General features: G+C 39.9%; 1 protein-coding gene and 1 long non-coding RNA gene across 3 annotated transcripts in view; one reads left to right on the plus strand and one right to left on the minus strand.

Annotated features, from left to right (window-relative positions):
• Positions 1 to 1,344: 1,344 nt before the first annotated feature.
• LOC135321384 (uncharacterized) lies at positions 1,345 to 10,062 on the minus strand. The gene is made up of 5 exons (XR_010381114.1): positions 9,979 to 10,062; positions 9,465 to 9,624; positions 9,047 to 9,135; positions 8,104 to 8,177; positions 1,345 to 1,789 (listed from the first exon to the last, which is right to left on the minus strand). It is a non-coding gene; the product is annotated as an uncharacterized LOC135321384 (long non-coding RNA).
• A 176-nt stretch (positions 10,063 to 10,238) lies between these two features.
• Positions 10,239 to 18,336, plus strand: part of WDR72 (WD repeat domain 72) — a 191,059-nt gene continuing 182,961 nt past the window's right edge. For both annotated transcript variants that reach the window (XM_031453021.2, XM_031453022.2), the window contains exon 1: positions 10,239 to 10,429. The gene's annotated coding sequence lies outside the window, so the exon portion shown is untranslated. The remainder of the gene's footprint in view (positions 10,430 to 18,336) is intronic.

An 18,336-nucleotide genomic window follows, 5' to 3' on the forward strand; every position in this document is an offset into this window, starting at 1 on the left:
GATGAGTAAGTACACAATGCTGCAATCACTTATATAGACATCTGGGCAGAATTCACAAGGAGACTGCAAAATCCAAAGTGCCTCTGAGTCGTTCATTCTACAGCATTGTCTCAGGTAGTTATTCTGCTTTTGTATGAAGCATTTAGAGCATGGAAAACAACTAGGTTTGGTCACTGTTATAGAACAACTTCAAATTGCTTCAATATCTATCTTTTTTAAGATCTAGAGTTCTATCATAAAAATGCATTTGTCTTTTCTCATTTTCCTTTCAATGTAGGCACTTCCAAAACAGTAAGACGAAATATATTTGACCTTGAAATCAAGTGCTGGAAAAATAACCTGTCTCAATGTTACTTTTCATCTAAAATATTATATTATAGTGGTTGCTCAATGGCACCGCTATAATCAAGAACCTGCCATCATTTTTTTTAAAGCTCCTCATTTCACAGGCTTATAACTTGTTTAAAAGTCACCCAAGGATCTTCAGTCTCACTGTCAGTTCAGGAAAGAAAACACAGACACACACACATACACACACACAGAAGTCCATTCTCCTGGATAAAATGTCATGTTGCACTTGACAATGTTAAAAATTCTACACTTTTTATAGTTAGGGCTTTAGCTGAATAGCATTAAAAATTATAAATCCCAGACTTCTCTCTCCCATGACTGATTAGAAGGACACTGTTTAAAATTCTACACATACTTGCCATTGCCAGGTATTATCATAGTTCTCATATTACATCATCTTGGTTTATGGGATTATAATCTAGTGAAAGAATGCATGTGAAATGTCAACACTAAATGCAAAATTCTTATCATCCATTGTGGGGTTTAGTTGTAAACGACATAAAGCCACCCTAGAAGTTTCACAGAAAATTAACTTATTAAAGTATATCGTGGGCACTGTTGAGGACAACAACCAATAGTTTAGAACTGTTCTGTGAAAATGTGACTGCCCTCGCTGTTGGGCACAGGCAGCAGAAATCTCACCACTGCTTCAGGCCCTGGATCCTGTCACTAGAGCCACTGCCATCTTTGCATCTGGGAGTGGAGGTCTTCGCCACCAACATAGCTAAATTCTGCAAGGCATCTACTCTGTCAACCTCTATACTACTCTATGTCTCCTGTGGGTGCAGCTGATGGGTGAGCTTAGATCACATACCTGCGCCCTCTCTACAACGTAAGCTGGGCAAGAAAAGTTTTGCCTTCTCCTTTGGGAATGTAGAAACTGGTAGAGTGGGAAATTTCCTCCAAACAGGAAGACTGTTTCAAGAGGTTGGGAAGGCCAAAAATATAACAAATGTCCATTACAATCTTCTAGCAAATTTCAAGTAAGGGAATTTTATTTACAATTTTTTGCACATAAATGTTAGCTGTTATCATTGTAAATGCTATTTTTTCTTTTCATTTCAAATAATGGGGTTTTTTTGTACCAAAACAAAGTACCATTACATGGTTTTGTGTTCACTTAAATTTTTAGTCCTTTTTTATCCTCTAGTGCTCAAGCAGATCCAACAAATGTCTATCAGTCATTTTTCAAAAGCTCATTCATATCAAATAATCCATCTACTGCACTTTTTTTCTCCTCTAGAGACTGTCTCCTGCACCCTTTTTCCCCACTCCAATACAGACTGGCTCTTCCTGGGCTTTGTGCATGTGTCTCACACCGAATTTTCCCTTCACTTCTTTTCATGTTGACTCTTCTGTTCCTTCTACTCCTAGTTGTCATGCTGTCCTCTTTCTTGGTTAATGTCTTTGTTTTTCTGAAGGTTTTCTTCACAGCTTCCTAAAAGGTGTGTATGGGAGGTTCACCATTTTGTTCTTACAAATATATAAAACATCTTACAACTTTTTGATAACTTGGCTGGGTACAGAATTCTAATTTAAAGATCATTTCTCCTAAAAAATTTGAAGACTTTGATACATTGTTTTCTAGCATCCTGCATTGCTACAGGAAAGTCCAAGACAGTTATTCTTCTTCCTTTGCAGGTGATCTTTATTATTTTCTCTGGAAGTTCTTAGAAACTGCTTATTCTTCTTGGTATTGGGTAACTAACTCCATAATAATGTAACTTGGTATGTTTTTACTTTTGCTTTGATAAGGATTTCAGAATTTGTTTTATTTTTAAGGCTATTACTTGGCAAAACGAAAATAGGCAATCCTATGTTTGTTCTCATTTTCTTTGAAATTTTACTGACCTATGAAATCTTCAAGTTAGGGAAGTGCTTAGAGCAAGGATTCCTAACAAGCCTTTCAAGGTCAGTTGGTCTCTGTGGTCTCAATGGCAGGAGAGTCCCTTATCAGTGAAAATTCACATGTAACACTGTGATCTTAGTCTTACAGATAAAGTAGAGAGCCCCTGCCCTGAAGAACAAGGTACCTCTCTCTAGGCATTATGTCTGCAGTTCTAGTGCTGGTCACCAGAAGGATGGTGTGTCACCTGATCATCTAGTAGCAAGCCAGAATGAGAGAGCAAGGAGGCTGGGGGGACAGGAGAGAGGCTTCATATCTGTACCTACTTCTGCAGGGACAGAATTATTTCAATAATCCTCCCATCTCACATGTGCATAGCATTTATACTTAACAGAGAACTTATACCCTCACTGATGAAAAATTATTATCTTCCTGAAAATTGCATAATTTGTTTATAGTCACATAGTGAGTGGCAGGCCCAGAATTCACAAATTACAAATCTCTGGCTCTTCAGTTTCATGCAATTTTAGCTTTTAAGAAAAGGAAGTATTTGCTGTAGGAAGACCCTGGGATTATCTCCTGAGGCACAAAAATTGCAAATAATTTCAAATAAATATTGTAAAGATTGTACAAATGAGGCATCTGGCCCAATTTTTTTTCTACTTTTGAAATACCATCTTGATATGATATTCCTGAATATTACCCTTGACCTATCCAGGCACAAAAGTGTGTGCAGTCTTTTGATCAGCTGTTATTACACTGGTAATAAAACATACTCTAGCCTTTCTATTTTTTTCTACATGGTTAAGTGAATGACTCTTTAAGTTCCTATCTTTTTAAATTTATATACAGTAAAATTCACATTTTTTGAAGTATAGTTCTGTTTAAAAATGGCAAACAGATGCAGTCACATAACCACCAACACATCAAGATATAGAACAGTTCTATTATCCTACAAAGTTATCCCATGCCTCTGGCAACCACTGATATATTTTCTGTCCCTCTCATTTTGCCTTTTCCAGAATGGCTGATTTGTTTCAGTTTGCATAATACACTTGAGATTCATTCACCTTTTTGCCTGTATCAGTATTTCATTTCTTTTTATTGTTGAGAAGTATTTCAACATGGATAGGCTAGAGTTTGTATATTCACCAGTTGATGGGTATTTGAGTTGTTTCCCATTATGAATAAAATTGTGATAAGCATTTGTATACATGATTTTGCATGACCATAAGTTTTCATTTGTCTTGAGTAAATACCAAGGAGTAGGATTGTTAGATCATAAAATAAGTATGTGTTCAACTTTGTAAGAAAATGCTTAACCATTTTGCAATCCTGCAATGTATGGGAATTTCAGGTTCTCTTCACCTTCACTGGCATTTGGCAATGTTGTATCTTTTTAAGTTTAGTTATTCTTACAGGGGTTGACTGACATCCCATTGTGGCTTAATTTTCATTTCTTTAGTACCTAATTGATGTTGAACATGCTTCATGTGTTCACTTTATATCCGTAATTTTTTTTTTGAAGTGGTCAAATCTTTTGGCATTTTTAATTCAGTTGTTATTTCAGTTGTTACTAAGTTTGGAGGGCTTATTTTATATTCTGGATGCAAGTTCTCAATCGGATAATTTTGAAAATAATTTCTCCAGGCCTGTGACTTTTCTTTACTTTCTCTTAATAGTGTTTCCATAATTCTTAATTTTAATAATGTCCAGTTTTTCCATTTTTTTAACTTTAATGGATCATGTTTTTGGCATCATATCTAGAAATCTTTGCTAATCCAAGATCACAAAGATTTTTCCCTTAATGTTTTCTTCAAGAAGATTAATAGTTTTATGTTTTAGATTTATATCTGTGATCCATTTGAGTTAATTTTTGTATAAGGTGCAAAGCATAGATTGAAGTTCACTCATTCATTTAACATGTGGATGATAACAGTTACAGGACTATTTGTTGAAAATACTATCCTTTCTCCAGTCAGTTGCCTTTGCACCTTTAAAAAAAAATCAATTGACCATGCCTGTGCAGGTCTGTGTCTGGACCCTCTATTTTGTTTCACTGATCTCTATGTGTTTCCTTTCACCACTATAGTGTAGTGTTACTGTAGTTTGATAATAAGTTTTGTGAGTCCACCAAATTTGTTCTTCTTTTTCAAAATTGTTTACTATTCTAGTTCATTCGCCTTTTCAGATAAATTCAAATGTTTGTCAATTTTTATGAAAACTTCTGATGGGATTTTTATTGGTATTGCATCAATGTCATACTTCAGAGGGAATTCTTACAATAGTCTTTCCCTTGTGGTATATACAGAAATATCAGAGTTTGCTTATTCATCAGTTGAAGGAGATTTGAGTTATTTCTAGTTATGAATACAGCTGCAATAAACATCTGCATAAAAGATTTTGTTTTTATTCTCTGGGCACTCAAAGAGGCTCTTTCTATCAAGAAGTCTATGTCCTTTATTTCTATTAGATTTTCTTCTGTTATTTCTTTGGTTGATCAGTCACACTCTACATTTCTGTTCTCTCTTCTGGGATGACTGGTAAGGTCCTGGAAGTCGGGATTCATCTCCTAGTTCTCCTTTCTTTTCCACTGTCAATCTCTTTATCATTTTTATTTACCTTCAGAAAGATTGCCTTAACTTTATTATTCAACCTTTCTATTAAAGTGTGTATTTTAGTACTGTTTGAATTCAAAAGACCTTTTTCATTCTTTGTTTCTTTTTAAAATATAGTGCCTCAGTGTTAATTTTAAAATGCATTCAGCTTTTCCTTTCCCAGAGAATATTATTTGAAATTTTATTCTGTTCCTTGAATTGTCTGTCTCTTCCTTTTCCATTTTCAAATGGATATGTTTTAATCTCCCTCATATTGGAGGTTTCTACATAATTTTGGTGATCTTTTGTCTTCTTATCAAAATGTAAAAGTAAGGTATTAAAATCCAAGTGGATACTCTTCACATAAGGGTTAGATTTGTCAAGTAGTGACCTTCATAGTCAGATGGGAACCTACTCATTTACTTGAGAAATTTTCAAATGTCATTTTCTTGAAGACTTTTCTAGAATCATTCAATTTTATTTTGGGAAAATGTCCCCAGTGTCTTACATGGGATTATATACTTAGTTTTCAGCATTCTTACAGCTGATGGCATTAAAGCACTAGGCTCCCTGTTCAATAAGCAGACTTTGTTCTAAGCCCGCTATTTTTTCAAGACGTTCTCCTTTGGCTGGGCAGAGTGTGGAACCTTTCTGTTTCTTCTGTTGGGATATGCTGGGGTTGCTCACACAGATAAACAAGCTTAGTAAGCATTTTGTCATGCATAGAAACAGAACCCTGAGACAGCATGAGGAGTGTGTGGGAATAATTACCTCTTCCTGAGGGCTCAGAAGAGGCTGCAAAGAGGAATCATCACTAAATCTGGGTTTTGAAGTCAGAAGAGGCAAATTTGTTAAAATGTGTGGGAGGCAGGGATGGACAGAGAAAAGCATTTGTAGGAAGAAGTATCTGCACAATATCAAGAAAGTCTGAAAGAGCACAGTCCATTTCTGAAGCAATAATGGATTCAGTGCTGTAATACTGGCACTTAATATATGGGGCAGGGCAGAGAAGTGGCTGGTTTAAAGAAGAATCATTATCAAAAATTTTTTTTATTATATAAATCCTTTACCTTTTAAATGATAAATTTAAATATGTTTGCTTAGCCCAGTCTGTACTAATCAATGTATTCCAGTTCTCTCACTTGCTTTTTTATCTAGTGACACATCATTTAACAACTTTAGTCTTCAATGTTCTCATCCGCAAAATGAAGAAAGTATCTGCCTGTATCAGTCAGGATTTTTAGTTATGTGCAAGAGAAAGCAATACTTGCTATTCTAAGCAGAAAAGGATTTTATAAAAGGATATAGAATCTTTCTCAGGAAGTGGTAGACTAAGTTTGTACATTACACAATCATGACAAAGTCCAAATCGTCCTGTAGCACTGGTACCATGGAGGCATCACTGCCGCCAGCACTGGGCACAGACAGCGATACCCCTGCTGCTCTTCACTGGGTGCAGCCGCTGGAAGCACTGCATTGCTGCCTCTGGAAGCAGATGTGGCTGTGGCTGCCACCTCCCACACCCGGATGTATTTTGTCTGGGGCTATGAATCTGATTGGCACAACTGAGAATATGTGTCCATGTCCTGGGCATAATGGAGCATCAAAGAGAAAGTAAAGGCAGTGTTTTACAGCTTCTCCGTGAAGATACAGACTCTGCCCCACAGACTCTCCAAACACAGAAAACAGGGGCAAATTCTGGATAGTTAAGATGAATGATAAAAGTCCACATAGTTCAGCCTATCAAAAGGGTTTGCGAAGATACAGAAGACGTTATAATGCAGAAAAATCTAAAATGCCTGATATTATTAGCATTATCATCTTTGGCCCATCCACATCAGGAAAGGTTCTTGAATAAATTCCGTATTAGTCTTCTATTGTGTAACAAATCACCACAAAACTTAGTGGAGTATCTGTGAGTCAGGGATTCAGGAGAGGCTGAAGTCTGTGGGCCTGGCTCAAGGTGTCTCACAGGTTGCAGTCAAGATGTCAGCTGGGACTGGAGGAGTCATGTCTCAGCTGGGATCTTCACATGAGGGAGCCTCAGCTTTGTGATGGCTATGGGCAGGAGACCTCAGTTCCTAACCACACGGACCTCTCTATAAAGTTCCCTGCATGTCCTAACTACAGGTTAGCCGGCTTTCTCCATAGAGAGATCCAAGAGAGAGGGAGAACACGGCGGAAGTTATAATATCATTTTACCACGTACATTGATAGTCACTCTCCATCATCGCCACCACATTCTATGTGTTAGAAGCCAGTCACTAAATATTGCCCACACTCGAGGGGTGGGGAATTAGGCGCCATCAAACGGAGAAGTATTATAGAAGTTTTGGACATGTATTAAAACCATCACAAGTTATTTTTTATTATTTCACAGAATTGACCAAACTAATATCCTTATGCATTATTTCTTTTCATTTTTTTTATTATCGTATGTCAGAGACTCTATCCTGATTTGAAGTTAAATTACCATACACCCTCCAGGGATATTTATTTTATCTGGCAAAAATCTCTCAATGCTTAGAAAGGAGAGATGGTGGCACTGGATAGTATCTTATCACCAAAGAAACACATTTCAACTATAAATGAAATATTTGTCCTTTCATTCAAGCACCTGAATCCTACAGTATACAGATTAACAGACATCATTGTCTGGTGATCCCTATTGATGCAGTGGAGGACAGGGAGGAGGTACTTCTGTAATTCAAGGCACTTTTCTGAGAACACCAAAGCATTCTAGGGACACAGACTTCAACGCCTTCGATGACCAAACAGGTAATATAAATGGTAAAGACTATAGAGACTGACAAGGACTGTGACATTCAAATTCAATTAAAAAATAACAGCAACAACACCACCAGGCTTGCCGAACAAACCACCTCCAGTGCCAGTGTGCTCCTCCTGCTGAGCCCTGTAAGGTCTGACTTGCTTTTCTTCAGAAATTCAGCTTCTGAATTCACTAGTTTTAGGGCCAAAAAAGATCTTGCTCTATATAATCTAACTTCTCCATTTTACAGCCAGGAATGAGACAGGGCACTTTTGCTTTGGGGGCCCTTCCCTCATAAACAACGCAGGCACACCTCCTTTTACTGTGCTTCACTTTACTGGGCTTCACAGACACTGTGTTTTTTTTTATACACTGAAGGCTTATAAAAACCTGCATGGAGCAAGTCTGTCAGTGCCATTTTTCCAAGAGCATTATTTTTTTAATTAAAGTATGCACTTTGCTTTTTTTTTTTTTTGGACATAATACTATTGCACACTTAACAGACTACAGTATGGTGTGGACATAAATTTTATACTTACTGGAAAACCGAAAAAATGTGACTCCCTTTACTGCAGTGGTCTGGAACTGAACCCGCAATACTTCTGAGCTATGCCTGTATTAAAAATTACATTTCACAAGGTCAGATAAAAAAGCAAGGCAATGAGAGACTTCATTCAAAATAATTTTTTATGAGACTATTGCAATTGGGGGTGGGGGGTATCACTACAGGGAAAAAGATTTGATCCTTATATCTGCAAGCCTTTGGAAGGTTAGGTGGAAAAGGTCATTTCTATGGAGGAATAAACAATGGACATAACAGGATGTGGGGAACTGGGATGAGATGGAGTGGCATAATCTTATAGTAGAGAAGGGAAAGCCTATTTTCAGGGAGTTGGAAGGCAGGGCTGTATGTGGGCTCAGGCTGAGAACTGGTCAAAGTTCAGGACCAGTTAGAAAGAGAGAAGCCTAACTAAAGTTTGATCAAGTCAAAATAGCAGGTATTTTGTTCAGACTGGTTAATGAGCACAAACAGTTCAGCTAATCATTTATGATGCAAGGAATGGGAATTTGGACGGTCTGTGTCATAGATAAACAAGGTAAGTCTTATCAGTAAGTCTTGTTTAAGTCATCTGGGGAAGGACGATTCCTTGCAATAAACCAGTTCTCATTTCCAGAACATGAAGCAGTGGGAAGATTTCTTTAACCCTACTGTCTTCCAAGATCAAAGGGCTTGGAAAGTTCAACATTGTTAACCACTGCACTTGCAATAAAGACTGATAAATCAACATTGTATATTATTATCATTTTTTTCAAACAAGAAGTTTTTTTTCCATCCTCCCCGCCCCCCCCCCCCATTTTCCTGGGCCTTAAAAGTATCAAAGGCTCTGATCTGAGACCCACAGTGGTTGAGGGCAACTAAGACCACTAAGCCAGCTAGCAGAGCTGAGACAAGAGGAACCAAGTAGAGGGCTCTTTCCATACCTGTATCTTTAAGAAGACTGAAGGAGAAGCCTCTGCTCAAGAGGTAGGATGAAGACTTGGGAGTGGCAGTAGGGGTGGGAATGTTAACTCTGAAATAAAATTGTGCAGACTCAGAAGTTAAAGACAGGTGAGCAAAGGTCACTAAAGAACTGGGCCCTGGGGTCACCTTCAAAGGCGACTGTTAGATGCCTGCCATCGGTCAACAGTATTTATTATGTATCTACTACACATTTGGTGTTCCTGTCTTCACCGACCTGCTAGTCAAGCAGGGGAGGCCATGCAACAAGTAACTGCAGTAAGTTGTGAAGAGCGTCATGCAGAGGAAGTGAGGCGTCTTGAGTCCTGGGAGGGCACGGGAGGAATACCTAGCCTGCATGGGGTGAGTGATGTTCCAGATGGACCAAGAATAGGCACTAACCAGGCAGAGATGGTGAAGATGAGAGGAGCATCCTCCTCAGAGGGATTTCACACCGAAGTCCAGGATACGCGACGTGAGACCTCAGAGGAGACCTCAAACTTGTGCTCTAACTCGGGCCTGGCCAAGAATTCTTAGTATCTGGGAAGCCAGGCCAGTGTCACTGAAAAAAAAAAACGGAGGTAGTTGAAAAATCTCTCCCCAAGTGCTGCCGGGAGTCTGAGACTCCAGGGCTCGGCTGCCCACAGGTTGTGAGGAAAAACTAAGAAGCCCGTGAAAAACAAACCGACCCCATTTTCCTCAGCTACCCACTCAAGTTGTCGTACTCGGCTCACTCGCAGCAGGTTAGGACGCCGGTTTCCCGGTGAGTTTTCCACCCAGTGTAGACCCTGGACTCTCGCTGTCCCCTGCGGGGAGGAGGCGGTCTCCAGGGCAACTTCCTCTCCTCCCTCATCAGAGGTCCTGGGGTCCCCAGTCCCTGTTGGTGCCGGGCGAGGGTCCAGGTCACCTGGCCTACCTTAATTTTCCTCACTTCAACTCAAACTCTGCCCAGCCCTGGAAGGACGCGGCACTCGATGCACGCGGGCTGGCCCGCTCCAGCCGCCTCCGCCAGGGAGGGAGGAGGGAGCGGCGGGACAGCCGGGCGGCTGCGGCCGGAGGAAGCCGGAGCGCGGGGTGGGGTGGGGGGAGGGGGGAGCGGGGACGCGGTCCCGGGGCGTGGCGTCGGGCTGGGGCGTGGCCGGGGCGTGGCCGGCAGTCCCGAGTGGCAGCCGTGGAGTCCGGTTACCCAGCTGCCAGGCTTCTGTGCCTCTGCTGCTTCGCCGCAGCCAGGCTCGGGTAAGGCGGGCGCCCCGTGGGCTCGGGCTCCCGTGTCCCAGGCGCGAGTGTCTGACTGCCCCAGGCTCGTGCCTCCGCTCGGTTTCCCGCCCTCAGGCCGGGGGTTTGGATACTGAGGGCGAGGAAAGAAGGTGAGCGCGCGTATCAGTTGCTATAGCCTCTCTTTCTGCTCCAAGTTTTCTACTGTCTTTTCCAGATGTCCCATCAGTAGGAACCGCAGGCATGTACTTGTCAAATTAGTCCTTTAGAGTAGGGGAGGGCGGGGTGTTGGTGAGGACCCTGGTATTCCTACCTGTGGTCCTGGGCAGAGTCTGCTCCCAGATACTTTTAAGAGATTCGCCATTCACTATTGAGACTTTCTTGGGACTCGAAAATCCAACTTCTATGGGACAGGAGTTGGTTGAATTCATTAAGCTGACTCCAGCAGCCGGGGAAAAGATCCGGCGGACACCGGCTGGCGAGGGTGTGACAGCTTGGAGCATAGGATCTGGTGAAAACTTTCCTGGTTGCGTGCCTGCGGCTAAGCCAGCAAAAAAGGTTGCGGACACAAGACTTTTGTCATTTGTGAAGTTAGACCTGGGACAGGAAAATATAGGGGGTGAGGTCTGCATTGACGAAAATCTGCAAAAGGTGAAGTACTAATAACACTCCCTTGAAGATGGGGGCTTCCTTATTCCACCCTCCTCCCTGATTAGAGCATGTTTGGGTTTATCTCTTTAAAAAAATTTTTTTATATGTTCATTTCTCAACTGTTAACTAAGATGCAAACAGAATGTTACTGTACAGCAGCGTTAACTTTCTTTCTCCCCCTAGTAGTTTTAATGGTAAAAGAGTTCAAGGTCACCTTTGGAGATCCACTAGGTCACCTGTTGGGAATATTTTTACCTGAAGAAAAGATTTAGAAACTTCTGTTTCTTTCACTCTTTTTCCTACCCCCGCCCAACCCCTCCCACCCCTCAACACAGTGTGGTTACACTCCACCCTCCCTAGTTCTCACCTATTAAAGAACAGGGAAGAAGAAAGCAACCTCTTTTGTTCTGCAAGTACTCGCGGTTAATTTGGTCACGTGACGTTTGCTCCTTAGCCCTCCTTTAGTTCCTTCAATATTAAAGCACACCAACAGTGTTTTCTGTGAAGAATGCAAAAGATTGTAAGAGAAAGGGAAATTTTTCCATGAAATGCTCTAGTAAAGTGATTATTATTTTTTAAACTGAAAATTGGGCCTCTGTTGAATTCCAATATTTTCACCTTTTGGGGAGGATATCTTAAAATTAAAACTATTTTACCAATAAAATATCAACTGTTAAGCCTCTCCCTGTGTGTGAAATCTTACATTAATGGTTTCTATCCAGTGAAGTGAATACTTTAGGTATCTAAGGTTTTAGTTTATAGAGGGCAACCGGAATAGAAGTGTATGTAAGTTATTAAAGAACTCCATGGAACCTTGGAAATTAATGGTATTAGGAATATTTCTAAGTTTCAAGGTTGCTGCATTCAGATATATTTGTGGCTTGACAATTCACTTATTCTTTCTGTTATTTAGTAATGTTACCATATGCAGCATCTCTTATTTATAACTCATTGCATTATAAAGGACATCTCTCTAGAGCACTGTTCTGAATGTGTAGATTCCCTGCCCAGTTATAACATTTTTAGATTAAATTCTGCTCTAGACTGAGTTGGAGGCAAGGAGATGAGGTGGGGATAAAGACTAAAAGAATATGTGCACTGAGTTCTCATACCAGACCATCTCTGAAGTCCTGGCAAGTACCTAAACTAACTCAGCAAGTCCTTTTATTGAAGTATAGACAGTTTACAATGCTGTATCAGTTTCTGGTGTACAGCATCATGTTTTAGTCATATGTATATATTCTTTTTCATTATAGGTTACTACAAGATATTGAATATACTTTCTTGTGTTAAACAGAAGAAACTTGTTGTTTATCTGTTTTATATATAGTAGGTAGTGTCTGCAAATTTTGAACCCCCAATTTATCCCTTCTTACCCTCTCTACCCTCTGGTAATCATAAGTTTGTTCTCTATGTCTGTGAATCTGTTTCTGTCTTGTAAATAAGTTCATTTGTGTCTTTTTTTTATTATTATTCCACATATTAAGCAATATCATCTGGTATCTTTCTTTCTCTTTCTGGGTTACTTCACTTATAATGATGATCTCCAGGTCCATCCTTGTTACTGGGAATCGCATTATCTTTTTTATGGCTGACTAGTATTACATTGTATAAATATACCACAACTTCTTTAATCAGTCATCTGTATATGTGTCATTTTTGTCTTAAAAATGAGAAAATTTTGTTTGGTCTTAAAGGACATTCAGGTCACTTTGAACTCTTCTATAAAAGGCAGCTCCTTATTTCTAGAGCTAGGTATCACTGCTCTAGAGCAGTATCTCTCCTAGAGTTTGCTCTTGTTTCCAAAGGGCTTCCTAACATGCTGGGCACTGCCCTCCCCACCTAAGCAGGGTAGAGCAGTAGTTAAGAGCATGAGTTTTGGAGACTCCTAAGTCTGTCTTGGTTTTCTAGCTCTTATCTTGGGTAAGCTACTTATATTCTCCAAGCCTCATTTTCCTCATGTTCAGAATAAAGACAATAATAGAGCCTTGGATCATTATGAGATTCAAATGAGGTGATGCACATAATGTAAATAGCCATGTCTACAACTTAATTGTCAATAAATAATATGAGTTGTCTTTTGATTTTTTTCCCAACACTGACCTCCTTTCTCTTTTACTTTTAAATTTATGAAATTTAACCTGGAAAAATGTAAAGTCCTATATATGAGTGTTTAAAAAGTAAGCAAGTACAGGATGAGGGGGATGTAATTAATTGAACCAATCAACCTCATGGTCAATTGACTATGTGTTTCCTCTGAGTCAGTGGTGAGTTGTGAGGGCCCAGAAAGCCGGTATGATTTTAAGCTGCTTGAGTAGGAATTAGAATGTGTGTTGATAGCCAAGGGTGTTTTTTCTACATCTGCCTTTTGCTCTTTGTGCAGACCTCAGAGTTACATTCAAGATGATCATTTACAAACTGATTTGTCTGAGAGAAGGAAGGAGAAAAGAGGCACCTCTTGAAGCCATATCACATGCTTTCATAATGAACACATTAATTCTTTGAATTCCTCCTCAACTTTTTTTGACTTCTTATTATATGTGAAGCTACCTGCCAGCAGAATGCAAGGGACAAAAGAACAAGTTCGTGCCCTCCAAGCATTCATAGTATAGTTCAGGTAACAGACATGGGAAGAATTTGAGTAGAGTGATAAGAGCTCTGGTAAAGGTAGAACAGGGAATGCTGGGAGTAGAAGGGTATCAACCAGGGGAGGCTCAAAGGAGTTAAAACTTAGTTCCAGTTTTGGAGGTTCCATTTTTATAGGAGCTTACCAGGAGGAAGTACTGAGGAAGAGCATTCCAGGCCAAGGGAAGAATTTGTGTGAAGGTATCACAGGGTGAGAGAGCAGGACCAATGCAAATCATCGCACAAAGTCCCTGTGCTGTCCCATCCTTTACTGGCTATGGGATGTTGGCAAATTATTTTACTTCTATGAGCTTTAGTTTCCTCACATGTAAAATGAGGGTTGTATATTATTTTACATCAATATGTCCTTATATAATCGTCAAGTCTCTCCTATAAGCATGTCTACCTCACAACTTTGTTGGAAGACTTAGCTGCCTATAAAACACGAGGCTGTCTGATGTCCAGGTGACAGTCAACCAATGAGGTTCCCTACACCCATCTCAGTCCCTTGATGATAGAAAATATAACACAAATCCAGCCTTGATCATAGATGAGACTGACCATTTTCATGCATATTATAAACAGCAGGCCAAGAAAAGTCGTAACTTCTCATTGTTTAGTATCAAGTACTTTTGCCACTTTGCCACCACTATCCCTACTCCCCAACTGAGGCAGGTTTTCCTTCAACTAAGGCTGTCTTTTTAGGCCTGTCTGTTTTAAGACCAGGCTCTCTAGAGGGAGTTCCACCACACTGAGAGTTCTTTGCTGGACAAAGGTTAGCATTCCTGTATTTACATGATAGGATCTCAGGCCCTGCTTCGTGCTCCAGTCCTTGTTTACAGTCTGAGCAATCAAAGTAAGTCTTTTAGAGAAAATTTTTGTGGAGAGGGAATCTGGAAAATGCATTACTTATTCTGGAGTACCAAAATGCAAACTGAACATTTGGGGAGGAATTTGTTAGAGGATCCTACCCTCCTGTGACTTTCTTCTTTGGTATTGTTAGCTCTAAGGAGTCTTTGAAGTAAGGAAGACTTTGCCTCAACATTCTAACTTGATCATTCTTGAATGATCCCTCTTGCATTTGCTCAAGGATTGAATACCTAGAGTTTTCCTCTTTAAGCCTGTCTCCACATGGAAAGACCTTAAGCAGTTTCATTGCAAAGTCCTACAGAACATGGAAGATTTCTTTCTACATGTCATTTAGATAGCAGTAGACAGAAAAAGACACTACTCTTAAGTTTCAGTCCTTGCAGAGAAAAATACTAGGTTAGGAGCCAGACGAGGCCTGTTTGCTGTGGAAGGCCCAGATCAGACCGGCCAAGTATTGGTGATCTCACCAGGCCATGCAGACCAGGCCCTGAATAAAAACGTCTTGAGGGAATTGTTCTTTTTGGTCATTCATTAAGTGAATATTGCTTTAAATTTATCAGTTAATTTGTATATTTCATTAATTGTGCTGTGCATGGTGGGTGATAAGATTGATTTAAGTTCCTTAGCCTCCAATGTGAATAAGAATATCTTTGGAGAGCTGGTTTAAAATTCAGATTTCCAGCCTCAAGTTCATATTCTCTCAGCCTTAAGTGGTGACCAGAGTCAGGCACACAGTAGGCCCTTCATAAATATTTGTTAAGTGAACTAACACTCTCAAAATCACAGTTAAAATGGAATTAGTCTCCTGTAATACATTTCTCAATTTTCTCCTCTTTTTTAAATGTGAAAAACTCTGTACTAATTCTATATGTTTCCTTTTTAAAAAATATAATGTATTCAATTGCAATCATTGTTTAGAAATTGAAAATGAAAAGAATTTTTCATAGCATTACAATATTCTTTTTAGTTAAGAGAAACAGGGACTGTGATTCTTAATTAACAGCCCAATATGCCACACAGGCACAGACATTTATTTCTGCTTCTCTTGAGGCACTGGGAAGTGAGCATCTTCTTTATGTGCATTTTGATTTCCTGCTGAACAAAATATACAAACAGGAAGAGCCTTTTTTTTTTTTTTTCCAGTGGGACCAGAGAGATAAAGTAAGTCAGAGCAACTCTCTTGAATAGCTAATGTCTGTCGCCTGGAGAAAGAGAAAATTATTTTCTGCCCTCCATGTTGATGTGCACAGAACATGTGTTCTGAGTAGCTGTTATTTTTGCTGCCTCTTTTTTCCAGCTGAAGTGCAACATAAACTATTTTAATTAATATTGTGTCACCAAAAGGGATTGAAATAGCCAATTGAATTCTACCAAGATAGAGTCTTTTGATGAAAACATATATTTATTGATTGTGGACGAAGAAAATCATTCTTAAAATGAAATCCAGAGAAAAATCATATCCCTCAGAGAAAATTTCTGAGTGGCAGGCCGAGATTAACATCATAAAATTGAATTTGTGCTGCAAGCCTTTGATGTAATCAGCAGCTGGGAGATGGTGTTGCCCTTGCTGTGCTCCTTCTGATTGTGGTGAGTTATTGTGTGGAATGAAATAAGTGTTTCTTGTGTCCCTCCTCCAAGAAATACAAACAAGGTATTACTAGGTAGTTTCTTGCTAGTTAAAATGGGTTGGATGAATTCCAGGCCTCTCAGGTTCTCAGACTCCCATGAACTATAGGAGTTGGGCATTTATTTATGCCCCAGCGACAGAATTTCTCGATTTCACTGGATGTAACTCCTCTGGTCAGTAGAAACCTAACAGAGAAGTGACAAGAGGGATCCCCCTTGCCAGGGACATTTGTTTCAGGATAAGCAGAAACCAGAGTATGTTAGAAAGCACTACCTTTGTCTGGTTTCTGTTGGCCTGTAGGCAGTCATGCCCTTACCTGTCTCCCTCAGCTACTCTTGTGACACTTGGCATTGAAATCACTACAGTATCGAAATCTCACTTTGTACTGTGAGTCTTGTTCCCTGACACCAGTGTTACGGTAACAGTGGGCTTTTTGTGGTTGTTTCTGCATTAAGTCCTGATGCTTGGAAAATACTCTTGCCCACGCATGTCCTTTCACACATGTAATGAATAGGTTTTGTACATTATTTATACATTTACCCTTCAATTAAAGGGTAATGTGGCACCTTAATCACCCCTGTGGTTGGACCTAAGTTGTTTTTGATTTGTTTTGTTTTTAAAGAAATAGGTGGGCTGGTTCATCTGTAAAGAGTAACTGTAAACAGGTGGTGGTGTCATCACTCTTATTCTCAAGTCACTTGAGAAGTGGGATGATCTTTGAAGTCAGACAGATCTAGAGATGTAATTCTTGTTGGAGGATTTAGATTTACCAAGCCTCCTTTTCCTCATAACACTAATAGTGGGTGTGTGGATTAAATGAGCTAATGAGTGCATGAGGAAAACCAGCAACACACAACATCTGGAATGCCATTCAGTGGACACAAATCTATAGCACTTTGTCTTAGGACTGGGAAAAAAGAGGAGAGGATAATTAAGGCAGAAGGTGGGGATGTGATCAGGAATCAGGAAAGTAAAAGGAGCCAGGAAAGGGAAAAATGCTGATAAGAGGTGGGTAGGTAGAATTTGTCTTTGCTCACGACAGAAAATACACAAAGATGAGTAGAATGGCAAATGGCTCACTGCTTGTGTCTTGAATTAATGCTAAAATGAGCTAGAAGTCCCAGAAAATATCTTGTTAAAGAACTGAATATTCCAGCAAGGCTAAGGTTCCTTTGGATTATGACCTTCAAGTCCTGTCCCTCCTCTACCTTCTCTCTAAGCCATCAGGGAATTCTGCAGTCATAAACCTTCTTGAAGTAAATCTGTTTGGACCACACTTCTGCTAGGATCCTGGAGTGTAAGAGGGTGGTCTTAAAGGTTTCCCTGGCAGAGGCATCCCTGTTTTGTGGGCAGAGTCAGAAAACACACGAATCAAAGAGATTAGGGAGCCTTCTCCAACCAGGACTTGTCTACACAGAGTCATATTCCTGCCTGTGGGAGTACCTTCCATCTGTTTGTTCTGCAAGGAAAGGATGATCATAGTGGCAGAAGACTGACTTCTGGTGTCAGCTTGTGCTGAACACAGGAGAAGGGAGATAGATGTCAGGGCTAAGGAAGGAGACAACTGGCCCATGGAAAACACAGACTTTTTCTAAGGGAGAAGCCTAGGTGTAAGGGATTGACACCATGGAAGTGAAGCGTGCTTTGCTCTTGGACCTCAGAAATACTCATCCCAGTCTGCTTTGCATCAGTTATTATGTACTTAGGGCTTGACTTGTAGGTTGTGAATTTCTAGAGGTCAGGAACCTGTGTTTTTTCATCTTTCATTTAGTAGGAATTTTAATAAATATCTGTTGAATTAATATATTCTTTCCTCAGGGAATCTATAATATGAATGGACAAGGGATTTATTTCAAAGATGAAGCAGGGAACAGAATTTGGTAAATGACCAATTGTGTGATTCAGACTCATATTTAAGTATATATCTTCAGAATTGATATATGCATTATTAAGATTTACATTTGGCTGGAAAGAAACAGAAATCTGTCAGATAGTATATTAGTTTTCTAGGGCTGCCATAACAAAGTACCACAAACTGGAGTGGTACTCAGATAACACAGAAATGTCCTGTCTTACAGTTCCAGAGGTTGGGAGTCTGAAATCAAGGTGTCAGCAAGGTTGGTTCCTTCCGTGGACTCTGAGGAAGAATCTGTTCCATGCCTCTCCCCGAGCTTCTGGTGGTTTGCTGACAGTCTTTGGCATTCCTTGGCTTAGAGAAATCACTTCATCTCTGCCTTTGTTTTCACATGGTTCCCTCATGTGCATCTTTCTCCAAATTTCCTTGTT

Source organism: Camelus dromedarius, chromosome 5 (genome assembly GCF_036321535.1).
Source record: "Camelus dromedarius isolate mCamDro1 chromosome 5, mCamDro1.pat, whole genome shotgun sequence".
Lineage (NCBI taxonomy): Eukaryota > Metazoa > Chordata > Mammalia > Artiodactyla > Camelidae > Camelus > Camelus dromedarius.